Source organism: Galeopterus variegatus, unplaced genomic scaffold, assembly GCF_000696425.1.
Source record: "Galeopterus variegatus unplaced genomic scaffold, G_variegatus-3.0.2 Scaffold1207, whole genome shotgun sequence".
Classification (NCBI taxonomy): Eukaryota; Metazoa; Chordata; class Mammalia; order Dermoptera; family Cynocephalidae; genus Galeopterus; species Galeopterus variegatus.
The window spans coordinates 14198-27633 of NW_007727318.1; the positions used below are offsets into that span (position 1 = coordinate 14198).

At 52.8% G+C, this 13436-nt stretch overlaps 1 protein-coding gene across 4 annotated transcripts in view; it reads right to left on the minus strand.

The window, feature by feature from the left end:
- Positions 1 to 10003: 10003 nt before the first annotated feature.
- Positions 10004 to 13436, minus strand: part of AHDC1 (AT hook, DNA binding motif, containing 1) — a 66828-nt gene continuing 63395 nt past the window's right edge. For 2 of the 4 annotated variants that reach the window (XM_008575557.1, XM_008575558.1), the window contains one exon: positions 10004 to 10654. The gene's annotated coding sequence lies outside the window, so the exon portion shown is untranslated. The other 2 variants (XR_550680.1, XM_008575559.1) reach the window with 2 other exon arrangements.

Below are 13436 nucleotides of genomic sequence, written 5' to 3' on the forward strand. Positions count from 1 at the left end.
TCTTGTGGCTGCATTTACACAGGACGATGGTGATAGCTGTGGTGGTGATGGTGATGGTGCAGTACAGGGAGACACTGTGCTATGGGTTTGCACTTGTTTCTCTGTATGGCAAGGCCCTGCGTGTGACTGTGTGTCTGTGAGCTCTGTGTGCTGGAAACTGTGCATGCTTCTGAGTCTGTGGTAAGCTGAGTGTAGGAAGGGGGAGGGAGCACATGACTGTGTTTGTACTTGTCTGTGAGCCCGGGTCAGATGCGCTCCATGTGCTACCTCCTGTGTGCACAGGTGGCCGCTGTGTCCAACCGTGTCTTTGTGTGTTTCGGGTCGCCTGAATGTGCACAGGAGGAGGACATGGAAGGGGATGTTTGAGTGCGTGCCTGTGCAGGCCCCTTTAACGTGGCAAGTCTAAGAAATGTCGGCCTTCTTGGCAGCAAATCTGGGCTTGGTTCCACTGGGGGTGTCTGCAGAGAGGGGCTCTTAGAAGGGACGTGCTTGAGTGAGAGAGACAGGAAGGGAAGGGGGGGCCAGTCCCAGTTCGGGGTTTCCAGGAGGGAAAGCCAGACATTGGAACTTGTCAATGCTGCCTCCTTCCCTGCCCCCACCTTCCCCACTGCTGTCTCCCCTCCTGGTGCCTGAAGGCTGCTGGCATATGGACAGACAGACAGACAGTGCACACATAGACTGGCTAACCAGCATGGAGCCCAAACCTGAGACCCTAAATACACAAGTCTGGATTCCAAGGTCCAAAGAGGGCAAAGGAAATGGCTGAGTCTTGAAGGAACACATGTTTATATGAGTTGGGGGGCAGGGGGTGCTGTTGGCCTCTGGTGCTTCAACCCAGGCTAGAGCCCAGACCTGGGAGGGGGAGGAGACTACTGGAGGGAGCCTCTGGGGAAGGGGCTTTTATGGTTCTAACCAAGCTCCCAAGGCTCCCAGCCCCTCTCCCTGTTTATACAACTGCTGCAGTGTCTTTAAGAATCCCATTGCCTCCAAAATCATTCACTGCAACTCCCTCCTGCAGAGGCAGAAGAGGCCCAGAGAGGGGCAGCTGATCCAGGGTTACAGAGCAGAACCAGGACTGGAGCCCAGGGCTCCTCCCAGTTGTGTCTGCTGTACCCGTTGGCTCATGGGCCAGTTAGTCCTGTCCTTCCCTTGGTCCATTTAGCTCTTTCTCTCTCAAAGGGTTTCAGGATATGACAATGACCTCTTTGATTTTTTTTGGTCCCAAGTGATATGTCTGTGTGCCTGTTAGTCCATCTGTTTGTCACAAGGGCTCCAATACCCTCCAGCAGAACCCAGAAGAGTGTGTGGCTGGATTTATGTACATCATATGTTTGAATTGCTTGGTTATGGGCCAAGGACTACTGGAGAGGTAGGGGTGGGATGGGGAGATGGAGAAACAGAAGGAAAGGAACTCAAGAAGAAAGGAAGAAGGTGCAGAGAGCAAAGGGAAGAAGCCGGAGGTAGATCTGAGAAGCATAGACTCTCCTTTGCTCCTACCTCCAGCCTGGGCTCCAGGGGCAAATTCTGAGCTCAGAAAGAGTCCTGCCCTTTGGGGCCTAGGATGCCAGCCCCAGGGCTTCTCTAGGGCGTGGGCTCAACCCCCAAACCTCGGGGGCAGCAAGGTTGGAATCTTAGGAGCAGCATTCTGGGAACACATGTAGTGTGCAGTGACCACACTCATCTCATGAGAAAAGGAGGGAGAGGGCTGTGGGTGGGCAGAGAGGGGGTGAACCTGGGTATGTGTTGACTCAGGATGTGTGGCCTCTTTGGAGCATGGTTGTTGAGTGTGGATGTGAAGTTATGAGGGTGCTAGGACTCTGTATGGACACTTGTGACTGTGCGGCAAGCAGACTGGGACTTCATGTGGGGAGGGGAAGAGGACTACAGGAATGTGTGTCTGTGATAGGCAGGGAATGGTTGTATGGGGGGGGTGACCCTGTACTTCCATGCTCTTGTGGAGGCTGTATTCTGTGTATGTAGGTAGGGAAATTGTATAGCTGCGTACAATAGTGTGGCTGGATTTACGTGTATCGTGTGTTTGAATTGCATGAGTATTTATATGTGAAGTGTGTAACTACATGTGTGCAGCTGTGTACATGTCTGTGATTGTTTTAAGGTACATGCTGAAAGTTGTCCATATGTGTACAGTTGTGTATATTTGTGACGCAGTGAGTGCTGGGGGGCTGTTCACATGATAGTTGTTTATTTCAGAGGACTGGGTTATATGTGTGGTTCTTAAAGCAGTATTTTGTTTTTTTCTTTATTGTCAAAGTTCCCCATCAGAATGTAAACTCTGTAAGGACTGAAATTTCTATCTGTTTTGCTCACTGTATCTAGAATAGCACCCAACCCTAGTAGGCACTGAATACATATTTCTTGAATAAATGGCTAGGTGTGAGAAATGTGATATATGTATGAATTGTGTGTGTGTGCGCGCGCTCGTATCTGTCCAGGTGTGTGAGGTTTCTGGTGTAGGTGGCATATAAACCAAGTTTATGCACAGGTGCATGTGTGTGTCTAGGCGTGTGGTTGTGTACCGGAAGCTGTGCCTCTTATGTGAGCATTGCAAGTGTTGGAGGACGTGGCTGTGTGTGTGCACATTTGTGTGTGCATGTGCGTGGGGGCAGGAAGGCGCTGTTGGCTTCTCCCAGCCTTCAGCACTCACTCAGCTTCACCCCAGGTCGCCTGCTGTGAAATGTCAGTGGCAGAGAAGCTAAAAATATCTGCTCTCCTCCTTCTGCTCACTGCTTGGGCTGATGGGACTGTGGGGCCCCAGCCGGCCCCTTGGGTCCTGGGGGGAGGAGGAACTGTTGGATGAGGGAGCAGGGTGTGGGGGAAGGAAAGGAAGCCCTCCTCAGTACACACCCTTCCCCCTTTCCTCTTGGGCTCCAAAGCCAGGCTCCAGGCTCACCTCTTTCAGGAAGCCCTCAAGAACTCCCCAGGAGCTACCACATGCTAGTGAGTGTATGTGTATATGTCTGCAGTGTCCAGGGCTGCTTGGGAGGGAGATACGGCCTCCATCAGACTGGGGCTCCTCAGGCAGGACTGTGCCTCTTCTGTCAGTCCAGGGACTCCAGAGCACAAAGCTCTGAGTTCTTCTTCTGATAAGGGGGCTCCCAGGGAAAGAGCTGGTGCTGTCTCCTCCCTAAGGCTGAGGGTTAGGGGTGTAGCCTAGGTCTTGCATGGGTTCATCTGGCCCTGGTCCTGGGGCCATTAGAGCCCTCTGATCCCAGGGCAGATCCACTGCTACACAAAGCTTGTGGGCAGGGAGGAGTCTCACTTCTGCCCACACCACACCCTAGGCTGGCACGTGTTTGTGCTATGGGTATTTGTGTGGGTGCAGGTGGGACATGTCAGAGCCCGTGGTCCTTTGGGGACCTGTGCCTCTTCACATGTTGAGCTCCTGGGTGTGTCTCCATCTGTGTCAGTGGTGTCACACAACTGCCTGCCTTGAGCATTGTGGGCAATCAATAAAAGTTTGGTGACTTGTGTGTCCCTCTTTGTCCTTGTTTGCACGTGGGTAACTATGTAAGTTTCTGCCTTTCATCATGCAGGCCTGCAAACACTAGCAGAAATGAACTTTGCTCACATAAGAGTTGCTGGTGTTCATATGTGGGGGTTTCTGTCTGTGTGTCAGTGTGTTTGGCATGTGTCAGATGGTCAGTGCCCATTTGTCTTCTGTGTCAAGATGTCTATGGGTGTATCTGTGTGTCAGTGTTTCAGTCGCTTGATTACTGTGTTTCTGTGTGCTTGTGTCTGCCTGGATATCATTATGTCTATGGGCATCACTGTGCTTGTGCTGTGTGCCTGTGTCGGTTTGAGTCTGTGGGTCTGTATGTCCACGTGTCCCTGTGTATGTTGGTGTTCTCTGTGTGGGTTGGAAGTTGCCCCCCCCCCTTTCTTAGTCTTCTGTGTCAAGATGTCTATGGGTGTATCTGTGTGTCAGTGTTTCAGTCGCTTGATTACTGTGTTTCTGTGTGCTTGTGTCTGCCTGGATATCATTATGTCTATGGGCATCACTGTGCTTGTGCTGTGTGCCTGTGTCGGTTTGAGTCTGTGGGTCTGTATGTCCACGTGTCCCTGTGTATGTTGGTGTTCTCTGTGTGGGTTGGAAGTTGCCCCCCCCCCCTTTCTTATTCTCCCACCATTTCTGTGTTGAAGGCCTCAGGCTGTGTGTGTGTGTGTGTGTGTGTGTGTACGCATCAACTTTTCCCAGTCCCAAAGCCTTCAGCCCTGGCCCTGAGATCTATTCTCCCACTCTTTCTCTGTCTGTTGGTCTTGAGGTGGGAGCTGAAGCAGAGGGCAGGCAGGCATGGAGCCCACGACAGCCGGGGGCTAGGGCCAGCCTGCCACAAGGGCCTTGCCTCAGCTTTCCTCCAAGCAAGCGCTAAGCCAGAGCCTCCCTTACATGTAAACACCAGCTGTGTCAAGACAGCGCAGCTTCTTCTAGGTCAACAGACAGCTGTGGGGTTGCTAGGCAACGGCCCGGCTACCCCCATTAGGCCCCCCCTCCCACTGCCTCTACCTGCAAACCCTCTGCTGGCTCCCCCCCAACTCCTGGATGCAGCCTGTCCCCTCCATGCCAATTAACACAGTGGGGCTGAGGGGGTAGGGGGTCAGGGCAGCTCTGGGACTGGGATCAAGGTATGGGGAGGTGTCAACCCATCAGGTGCCACCACCCTCTCCCCCCAGTCCTCAGTACACTTCTCTGACACTCCCCACCTCACCAGTCAGATTAGGGCTGGAATGGTGAGGGGCAGGTCCTGAGAAATGGGGGACAACCCGAGCTGTAGCTGTGGTGGTAACTACTCCCCCCCCCCGCCCCTCCCCCGGTCAAACCAGGAAGCCGAGGGAGAGGGGTGCGAGTGTATTAGTATTAGCGATTGGACAAGTCCCCTCCCCTTCCCAGCCAAGCCTGGGGAAGACAGAGTGGAGGGCCCTGTAGCAACGAAGAGTTAGTTTCCCCTTTCTTTTCCGTGTCCCGCCCCCTTCCAGGATAACCACTTCCATTTCCGAGGCAGCACCTGCGCTCCTAGCTGCCGTGTCATGACCCCTTGGTGCGTGAGCCCAGGCCGGGCAGCCCCCGCAGCGCCCCAACCCTTACCCTCGCCGGCCCCAGCGCCGCCTTTTACCCGACCTGAGCCTTCTCAGCGGGCAGAGAGGAGGCGAGGGCCCCCAAGGCTCCAGGCAAGGGGCTCAGGCCTCTTGGGTCGGGTGCGTGGGCCGAGGCCGCGGGCCGGAGTGACTTCGCCCGAGCTGGAGGAAGGAGTGGGAGGAGGGAGCCCGGCCGGCAGGGGGACAGTTGTGGGGGCAGCGCCCGTAGCCGCCCCATTAGTATGCGACCACGCTCTGCGCGCCATGGCAACCGCTCCAATCGGCATCCCACTGCCATGAAGTGGGGTGTGTGTGTGTGTGTGTGCGCGCGCGCATGCATACATGTGCTGCATCTGTGTGGCGTTCTGGGCTGGCGCCTACCTTGCATACAATCCTCCCCAATCACAACCCCCTCCCCCAACACATTCTATTTTCCACATTTTTCACAGGCCCAGATCATGCACACCTTTATGCACATGCCACAAAGTCAGCCACACTCATTCAAACCCAGCAACATGCCCTGGGCCTCCCTCTGTCAATCCCATCTGCACACAGGGCCAGAAGATCCAGCATGTACACAGCCACACCAGCGAATCTCTCTCTCTCTCACCATCCTAAGCTCTACCAGTCAGCTATTCACCCCTCAGCAGCCCTTGAGGGGTTCCAAATCCCTGCCACTCACAGGGAAAGATTAATTTGTCAATTCCATCAGACTATACACTCAAAGGCAGGGCTGGCGCCTATCTTTTTCACTGTTGCATCCTCAAGTGCCTGGGACAGTGCCTGGAAATTTGTAGGTGCTTAAGATATATTTGTTGAATAAATGTGTTCACACAGGGTCTCCACAGCAGTCAGAGAACTCAATTTACAGCCAGTCAGAGTGAAAAACACTAATGGATACCACAGTGAACATACGAGATGGATCATATGCACAATTAGGACAACACACTGAATATAGGTGTGTGCACACAGCACTCACACAGGGCAAACACTCAGCACAAGGAGCTAGATTACAATGCATGTTAGAACCACCTGAGGAGCTTTTAAAAATCCCGATGCCCAGGCTCTACCCCAGACCAATAAAATCAGAATCTCTTGGGTAGGACTTGAGCATCAGCATTTTGAAGCACTCCAGGTGATTCCTTTCTATGGCTAGGGTAGAGAATCACTGATCTAGACGAACAGACTTGAAAATGTTGACTCAGGGGTTAGTACTGGGGATGAGGGTAGAGCTGGTTTTCACTTTTGTCACCTCTCCCAGGGTGATGAAGACACAAAGGATTACTCAAAGCCCATTTCTTCTGGGCAGTGAAAGGCCCCGAAGGGGATAATTTTTATGTGGAATATACTAACATTTATAAAACAAATATATTTCACAACTTTTAACAGTACAGTGAAGCACGGACTCCTGCACCAGATGCCTTGGCTTGGACTATGGCATCACCACTTATTCATTGGGTGGTCTTTGTAAATGACCTTTCTGCACTTGAGTTTCCCATCTGTAAAATGGGGATAATAACAACGAAGCCTCATAAGATTGTTGTGGAGACTGAATGAGTTAATATATATGTAATGTGTTTAGAACAGCTGGTATATAGTACTCGTAAGTGCTATATATTTTTTTTCTATTATTTCTATCATTAAAATTGTTATAGAATGGATTTTGGGATTTTATAAGCAGAATTTTCTTTCTTTAAATTGCTATGAAGGAGCAAGTGCTCGGCGTCAGACTCTGGACCAACCTACTTTTGCCACTTCCCATGTGATCTTGGACAAGCCACTTTCTCCACATCTGTGAACCTGTCTTCTCATCTGTTGATGAAATAAGTATCTTTCTCTACCTCAAGGATTGTATAAGAATAAATACCTCAGGGAATTGTTTAATGAGTGGTGGCAAAACCCAAATATCTAGGAGCCATGTTGCCTTGATGCATTTTGGGATCAGGTGCAGCTCTGTGGCTGTGGTAGGGGCCTAACCTCCGAAAAGAACATACCAAATCAGGGTGACCCCCACCCTGCGGCAAGGTCTCTGCTGCCTTTTCCTCGGTGGTCCCAGGGTCAAAGGGCACAGAGAAACTTCCATCTCAAAGGCTGGGCCCTCGAAGGTGGCAGATCTCCTGAGCCTGGTTCCAAAATACACCTTAGCCCTCCTCACCTCTTCCTAAGCAGCAGACTCTAGGCTGAGACCACTCCCCTCCCTGAGCTCCCATTTTCTCGCTGACCTCTCCCTTCACCTCTCCTGGATCCCCCTGGTCTCGCCACCAAGTCTTCTTTCCATCCTCCTCTGGGTTCCCATCCTATGCCCCTCTCTTTGCAGTGAATCCCCATCCTTCCTTCAAGCTAATAAGCCCCCCTCACTGTGCTATAATCACCTCCTTAAACTCCCATTTCCTTCATGGGTCTCCCCTCCCCACCCCTTTGCTGCCCTTTCTCTCCCTCTCAAGACCCATCTCATGTTGAGCCCCAACCCCTTCCTGAGAATAATTCCCCCCACTGCCTCCTCTCTGAGCCCTCAGCCTGACTTACCGGGCCCCACCCTCTTACTGAACCCTGATTCCCCAGATGCCAACTCAGCCCAGCCCGCCCCACCTGGACAGCCTCCCCATCTCTTCTGCTTCCTCAGCAGCTGCTGAACACTCATTTCCTCCCTGCAGGCTTCTCTTGGGTTGGCCTATCCCAGCCACACCCCCTGGTTTCTCTGATGCCACCCCTCCCACCCACACCTGGACAGCCTCCCCATCTCTTCTGCTTCCTCAGCAGCTGCTGAACACTCATTTCCTCCTGCAGGCTTCTCTTGGGTTGGCCTATCCCAGCCACACCCCCTGGTTTCTCTGATGCCACCCCTCCCACCCCCAGCCTCCACCCTGCCCCAGAGTGACCTTACCGAAGCCTTCCCTCCCCTAAACACAGTCTACACCAAACAGACCTAACTATGTGTGGCTTCTACCTCCTGCCACCCGCTCTCACACCTCTGGGCCTTGGCACATGCTCCTTCCTCCTCTGGGAACTCCCTCATTTTTCTGCCTGGCACCCTAGCCTTGGCTCTTTAAGAACTTTCTCCTCTGGGAAGCTCCCCCCTCCCTCAACCCTCAGGGCATCTTGCTGCTTTCTGCCCCCATTTCCAGCTCCATACTGGATTGTCAGCTTGAGTGTGGTCCTGCAGCAGTCAGGAAGGGCAGGATAGCATCTTCATCTCTGAGTCTGGGGGATGCCTGGGGGCTTGGTCTGTGGATGAGCCTTTGCATCTCGCACAGAGGCTGCAGTTTTAGGGGACTGGGACCTGAGTCCTCCTGCCTCTTCTTCCAGACAGGGGTGCCCAGAAGCAGGGGGTGGGAGGTACTTCTGCCTTGGATCAAGGGTTCTTCTGACTCACCCAAGGCCTAGGCCTTACTGGTTGGGTCAAGAAGGGTAGGCCATGTGGAGCCATGCCTTGGTGTCTCCCTGAGCTTCACTGAGGAGGGACATGGAGAAATCACACTCACTAGAGCTTTAGCATAAAATGGGTCTATGGGAAAAACTGCTCCTAAAGACCAGGGAGGTCAAAGTGGGCATTATTTGGGTAAGGGTAGCCAACAGCTCCCTGAGGTCAGGGAGTGGGAAACAGCTTGGCCCTTCTAGGCCCACTAGAAATAGGCGCAAGATTAGGAGTTTTCAGGCCGGCCCGGTGGCGCACTGCTACAGTGCGCCGCTTGGGAGCGTGGCAGCGCTCCCACCGAGGGTTCGGATCCCACATACAGACCGGTTCCCGCTCACTGGCTGAGCGAGGTGTGGCCGCAACACCGAGGGTTGCAATGCAATCCCGTTGCCGGTCCTGGTCTGGTACGGGCGCGACACTGAGGGTTGCGATCCGTTGCCGGACACGAAAAAAGACAAAAAGGAAAAAAAAAAAAAAAGATTAGAAGTTTTCTTTTTTCATGGTTTACCAAAGCTGGGAGGAAACAGCCAGCATCTAGAGTTCAAAATGGAAACAAAGGGGAAGGCAGAGAAACACTTGGGTGACTGGCTGGGTCATGTCATGGGTGCTGCATGAGCATGTGTGGGTGTGTTGGGGTAAAATGAAGGCCCTGCAGAGAACACCCAGGACCTGGGGCAAATGGGAGACACACAAACAGGGATACTCCAGTCCTTGTGGGAAAGGCGTCCCCACAAGGGTTCTTGGACTTAGGACGGAATGAGTGTTGCAAAGATAGGTGTCCCTGAACCAGGGTAGAATTGTGGGGCCCCAAGGCCAGGGAGATATGGGATAAATGAAGAGACCCAGGATCTGGGACAGAATGATCGTTTCCAGACACTGGAGACCCAAAGCTTGGCCCATAATAGGGGTTCCTCAGGGAGAGAAAGCCCAGGATTTGGGGATTTAAAAAAGGGCCCAGAGGTGCTGGCCAGTTAGCTTCGTTGGTTAGAGTGTGGTGCTGATAACACCAAGGTCTGGGATTTGATCCCTGTACTGCCCAGCTGCCAAAAAAGAATTCTAAAAAAAGTCCCACAGATAGGGAGACCTGGGACTTGGGATAGAGTAGGCAGTCTCAGAGTCAGGGGAGACCCAGGTCCTATGGCAAAATGAAGGTCCAAGAGGCAAAATCCCCAGACCTCAGGCAGAATGCATGGGCCAGGGGCTGGGAAGGCCTAGGGAGCAGAAGGGAGAGCTCAGAGGCAGGAGATTTCTGGAGTGGAATGGGAGGCAGTTCCACAGGCAGGGGAGACCCAGGGCCCGAGGTGGAATGGGGCAGGAGAATGACCCAGAAGGTGACTCATATCTCAGACAAAAGGGAGAACTCAGAGGTAGGGAACACATATAGGTATTTCAACTCCTCTGGGGGAAACAGTGGCTGGTGACAAAACCCAGCTGTGTCCCTTCCATTCCATCCACCCTCACTCACCCCCTTTCACAAGACACGAGGTTGGTGGGTTTTTTTTTTTTTTTTTTTTTTTTTTTGCTTTTTTTCATTTCTTTTTAATACAAACTTGGATCTTTGGGTGTGTCCTGCCAACAGAAAACAACAACAACAACAGAAGAGAAAAACCAAAAGAGTGAAAAATAAGAAAGAAAAAAAAAAGCTCCCGCAAGAGGTTCTTCTCCCTCCCCCCCACCATGCGAATTTGCACACCACGGGACCACAGCAGGTTTACAGAATGCAATATACAATCCACGATTTATAATAAAACAGTATATACAATAAATAGGATATTGTTCATTTTTGTCAAACGACCTGTAGATAAATTTCTCAGTGCATACTTGCAGGGGCTCTGGACACCTTGGGCCCCTGCTCGCAACCTCTTGCACACGCTCGCTCTCTCGCTCTTTTTTTTTTTGTCTTTTTCTAAAACTGTGTTTTGTTTTTAAGTTTTGTACATTTTTAAAAAGTATTTACAATTGCTGGTTTTGTGCAGAAAGGGCTCACCTTCGGCTTCTGCATGGAGGAGATGGGCAGGGGAGTGGTAGGGGGAGATGGGACTGCAGGGGGTGCAGGTGGGGCAGGGTGGGAGGCAGAGGGGCAGGTGCTCCTGCCAGAGGACGATGTGGACGCTGGGAGGGGTCTTGGCATTGGTTTTCTGAAAGCTGCAAAGAAACACAAGAGAGGAGGCAGAAGTCAGCGGCAGGCATAGACACTGAGCTCTGAGATCAGGGAGGCTAAGAGAGGGACCCCCACCCAGTTCCTACCAGGGTTCTGGGAGAAGCTAACCACATTGTTTTCACCTAGAAAACTCCAAATCGGCTCCCATGAAACTGCTTCTGGCCTTCTCTGAGCTCAGTTTCCCCATCTGTAAAATAGACATGTCCAAGCCCCACACCAAGAGGTGAAGAATGCACTGGGTGAGGAGTTGGGGTTCCAGGGAGTGGGATTGGTAAAGAGCTTGGGCTCTGGATTCAGACACAGCTGAGTTCAAATGCCAGCACCACCATTTAATAGCTCTATGACCTTGGGCTAAACCTCTGCGAGCCTGTTCACTCATCCGTAGAAAGGGGATAACAGAACTACCTCATAGGTTTGTTGGGAGGACTCAGTGGTTGAAGGCAGATGAAGCCTGGTTCATAATTTTCCTGGGGCCAGCTGGGCTCTCCAAACCTCAGTTTCCTCGTGTCACAATAAGTTCAGTAATTCCTCCAACCTAGACTGTTCTGAGGAATGACATAATGGGGAAGACAGTGCCTCAGCACAGCGCAGGTGTGAACCACTGCTTTAATTTCTTCTAGATCCAACCCTTTTCCCAGCCCCCACCAATGCCACTCTGTTCCTGAGAGAGGTGAGGTGATGAGGAAGTCTGTTGGAATGAAAGAATAAAGAAATTGCCCAACACAATGCCATCTGTGTTTGACTGAACTCTGCCTTCCTGAAGCTCAGAAACTCCCAAGTTCCCAGTCCCTACAATCACCAGACACTCGAGGTAGGAAGTACCACCTCTCCTTTCCCTAGACAGTCCCAATTGTGTTGTGGCACCCTGAGGACATGACTTCCCTCTCCAGACCCCCAGCTTGGCTAGCTCCGCTGCGTTCATAGCTCTGTTGGGTGAATGATAAGGTGCCCAGGACAGGGCTGGGCTTCGTCATTCCCAAGACCTCCAGCCATTAGCCTGACCCTTTTGGAGTTCTGACCTCCTCTCAGAGCCCTGCGATTCACATTTCCCACCGTCAGTGTGTGACCATTTTCACCAGAATTTAAGGGGCTGGGGTTGGGGTGCAAAAACCGCCTTCTAAGACTCCTCGGGGAGCCCATCCATCCTCCCCCACACCCACACAAACCAGGCGGCAGCAGAAAGCCTCTCCTCCCTTGTACTTTCTTGGCTTCCCTTTCCAACTGGGCCACATTTAAATTCTGCTCAGCCTCGGCTGCTGTCTGCTGGGCAGTCAGCCCTGGGGACGACTTTTGTCCTGAGGCTAGACTTGCCAGGACTCCCCCAAGGCCAGGGTAACCAGGTGGGCTCCTGCAGAGGCAGGGGCAGCACCCCACCCTGGTGTATAGACCAGGTGGCAAGCAGAGGCAGGAGTGGGAGGGGAGGGGCTACATCTTTGTTAAGCTGTCAGGTCTCCTGCAGTTGAGGGGAGGATGGAACATTAGCCGTAGGGGTAAGTGGTATGCTATTAGGGTGACAGCTGTATTACAACTGGGGTGAGAGGTAGAAAAGCAGCTCTTGGGGCAGGGGGTGCTGTTGGGATGGATGTCTGCTTTCTAGTTAGGGTGACAAGCAGGAACAGCTGCAGAGATAAGAGGTGTATCCATTAGGGGGCAGGACTATTGCATGTGGGAGACAGGTTCAGCTGAGGGCTGGGGGCATCTACCAGAGGGCAGCTTTATTGCGGTTGAAGAACAGCTGTCAAGCTAAAGAACCTCTGTTGAGGTGGCAGGTATACTGTGTTGGGGTGACGAGGGGGAGATTTAGGACGGGCTGCTCCAAACCACTTGGCAAGCCAACTGATCCCCAGCCTCCCCAGCTCCCCGCAAGGGTGCTGGGGCAGGCTGGGAGCCTCTGCATAAATCCCTGCCGCCTCCGCCCCCTCCAGCCCTTAGCCACTGCCAGTGACCCTCTCCAAGCCAGGTCTCCATGGTGATCTCAGCCCAGCAGGCGGCTCCTGCCAGAACCATTCCCGCGGTGCCTGCGGGCCAGGCAGCAGGAGGCTTTCTCACCCTCTGCTAAGCCGCCCATCGTGGCTCACCTTCCTCCTCCCACCGCCCTCCCCAGCTTTCAGGACTTGGCCAGCTAGACTCTGGCAGAATCTAGGGGATGGTGGGGTGTGGGGGATGGGGAGGGAATCAAAGCTCAAGGGTTCTTGAGGAAGGGGAGAAAGGAGAATGCTGGGGTTGTGTACAACCCTGATCTCACTAAGCTCAACTCTCTACAAAACAGAATTAAACCCTAAAGTGCCAGGCAGCCCAGTGCTGGGCACTGGGGACAAAGCAGAGAACAAGAGGGATAGGGTCTGTCCTTTAGAGGCTCACAGAGCAGAGGGGGAAGCAAAGCAGACCCCAAACCAGGCGATTACAATGCAGGAAGAATGGGTGCTGTGCTAAAGGAAGTCCTGAGGGGCTCAGAAAGGACAGGGGGGGCAACCCAGTCTCAGCCAGAGGGGCTGTGGCTCTTCAACTCACTGCAGAGCAGTTACCCAGCACAGGCTGGGGTCAAGGACGTGTGCTGACTGAATCACACAGCGATGACTGATCTAAGTCTGGTCAGCATGTCAAGATCCAACTTGGGTCTGGCACACCTCCAAGATGCTTCCTTAGACCACCCTGTTACCATAGCTACCGATGCACTCCTCATTTCCTACCCTGCTCCTCCAGGGCAGACACCTGTGTATGGTACCTCTGTACCCCCAACACCAGCATGCACCTGGCTCCCAGGAC